We start from the raw sequence: 2,716 nt of genomic DNA, 5'->3' as shown, positions 1-2,716 counted from the left end.
AACTAAGGGGAAAGTGATGTGCGGTGCCGGGGCCTGGTCTTCGATCCCGTTGATCGGGTCTTTGATGATGAAGCAGGGGCAACCGGGACAAGGTGGGGGTCACTGATGGATCACTAACCAACCTATACTAAGCAGTTTAGGATAAGTAGGTAAGGTACAATGAGCATGTTACAAAAGTAGGCTATGCATCAGAATAGGAGCAAACAATAACAGTAGCAAAATCTAATGCAAGCATGAGAGAATGGAATGGGCGACATCGGGATGATCAAAGGGGGGGCTTGCCAGGAAGCTCCGCTGAAAGGGAAGAAGGGGTCGTCGTCGACGTAGTCGATCACAGGGGCATCAGCAGCGGTCTCGGGGTCTATCGAAGAAGGAGAGGGGGAAGAAACAGTAAATATAAGGCACATAGATGCATGACATGACAATAAGCAGCACTAGGCGTGTTCTAACGTAGTGCTACATGATACCAACGAAGGGGGATAACACCCGGGAAAGTTTTCCCGAAGTTTGGCATTTTCGGACCGATGAAACGGAGGGGAAATGTTGCATGTTCGCTATTCTAGGGACGTGTGGCAGACAAATGAACCGCGTATTCGGATTCGTCTCGTTGTTCTGAGAGACTTTCATGTATAAAACTTTTTCATCCGAGGTACGGTTTATTTTCTATGATTTTCTAAAGATTCAAACAATATTTTGAACTTCCCTCAAATTCTACTAAGTCTGAGAATTCACCAGTTTTAAACATCTTTTAGCTGTTTTCAAAAGACTACAACTATGGATCTGTAACTCCTATGATTTTGTGCCTTATATCAATTTTGAGCATTTTTCTGTGGTCTACAAGATAGTAGCACTTTAATCCATATTAGAGTTCATTTGCTTGATCATCAACAGCTCTAAAGTAGCTATGAAAATAAAGCTGTTTTCAGTTTTTCAGTTAACAGAACGTTGAACTTTGTGATTTTCGTAGGAATTAAACCACATGTCGAAAGGATTTGGTCCAGTGGGATAAAATGAAGTTTGTCAAGTACACTTTCAACTCATATTAATTTTACCCATGTTAATCGTTGTTTATAGGTTGTCTAGCGGGTTAGTCAATGTAGATTTAGCAAAGCTAGCTAGTATCATCTACAGTAGCAATCAACAGCAGCTACGTAGCTTCAGCAGGGCAGCGGCAACAGAGTAGCAGTAGTGGTTAGGAGGGAAAGCGGCAACGGCAGCGCGAGGGCAGAAGCAGCTGGCTCGTGGGCACGGGCACGCACGCACAAGGTCATGGTGCCAGCGGAGGCGGGCACCAGCGGCAGAAGAGCAGCAGGCTACAGGCGCGTGATGTCTACTACACAACCTTCTTCTTGTAGACATTGTTGGGCCTCCAAGTGCAGAGGTTTGTAGGACAGTAGCAAATTTCCCTCAAGTGGATGACCTAAGATCTATCAATCCGTAGGAGGCGTAGGATGAAGATGGTCTCTCTCAAGAAACCCTGCAACCAAATAAAGAGTCTCTTGTGTCCCCAACACACCCAATACAATGGTAAATTGTATAGGTGCACTAGTTCGGCGAAGATATGGTGATACAAGTGCAATACAGCTGGTAGATATAGGTTTTTTGTAATTTGAAAATATAAAAACAGCAAGGTAACTAATGATAAAAGTGAGCACAAACGGTATTGCAATGCTAGGAAACAAGGCCTAGGGTTCATACTTTCACTAGTGCAAGTTCCCTCAACAATAATAACATAATTGGATCATATAACTATCCCTCAACATGCAACAAAGAGTCACTCCAAAGTCACTAATAGCGGAGAACAAACGAAGAGATTATGGTAGGGTACGAAACCACCTCAAAGTTATTCTTTCCAATCAATCCGTTGGGCTATTCCTATAAGTGTCACAAACAGCCCTAGAGTTCGTACTAGAATAACACCTTAAGACACAAATCAACCTAAACCCTAATATCACCTAGATACTCCAATGTCACCTCAAGTATCTGTGGGTATGATTATATGATATGCATCACACAATCTCAGATTCATCTATTCAAACCAACACAAAGTACTTCAAAGAGTGCCCCAAAGTTTCTACCGGAGAGTCAAGAAGAAAACGTGTGCCAACCCCTATGCATAGATTCCCAAGGTCACGGAACCCATAAGTTGATCACCAAAACATACATCAAGTGGATCATGGAATACCCCATTGTCACCACAGGTATCCCACGCAAGACATACATCAAGTGTTCTCAAATCCTTAAAGTCTCAATCCGATAAGGTAACTTCGAAGGGAAAACTCAATCCATTACAAGAGAATAGAGGGGGAGAAACATCATAAGATCCAACTATAATAGCAAAGCTCGCGATACATCAAGATCGTACCACCTCAAGAACACGAGAGAGAGAGAGAGATCAAACACATAGCTACTGGTACATACCCTCAGCCCCGAGGGATAACTACTCCCTCCTCATCATGGAGAGCACCGGGATGATGAAGATGGCCACCGGAGAAGGATTCCCCCTCCGGCAGGGTGCCAGAACGGGTCTAGATTGGTTTTCGGTGGCTAGGGAGGCTTCTGGCGGCGGAACTCCCGATCTATTGTGCTCCCCGAAGTTTTTAGGGTATATGGGTATATATGGGAGGAAGAAGTACGTCGGTGGACCTCCGGGCTATCCACGAGGCAGGGGGGCGGGCCCAGGGGGGTGGGCGCGCCCCCCACCCTCGTGGGCAGC

Source organism: Triticum aestivum, chromosome 1A, assembly GCF_018294505.1.
Source record: "Triticum aestivum cultivar Chinese Spring chromosome 1A, IWGSC CS RefSeq v2.1, whole genome shotgun sequence".
In the NCBI taxonomy this organism is placed as follows: domain Eukaryota; kingdom Viridiplantae; phylum Streptophyta; class Magnoliopsida; order Poales; family Poaceae; genus Triticum; species Triticum aestivum.
The sequence above is the reverse complement of the archived record's forward strand: the minus strand, read 5'-3'. Positions refer to the sequence as shown.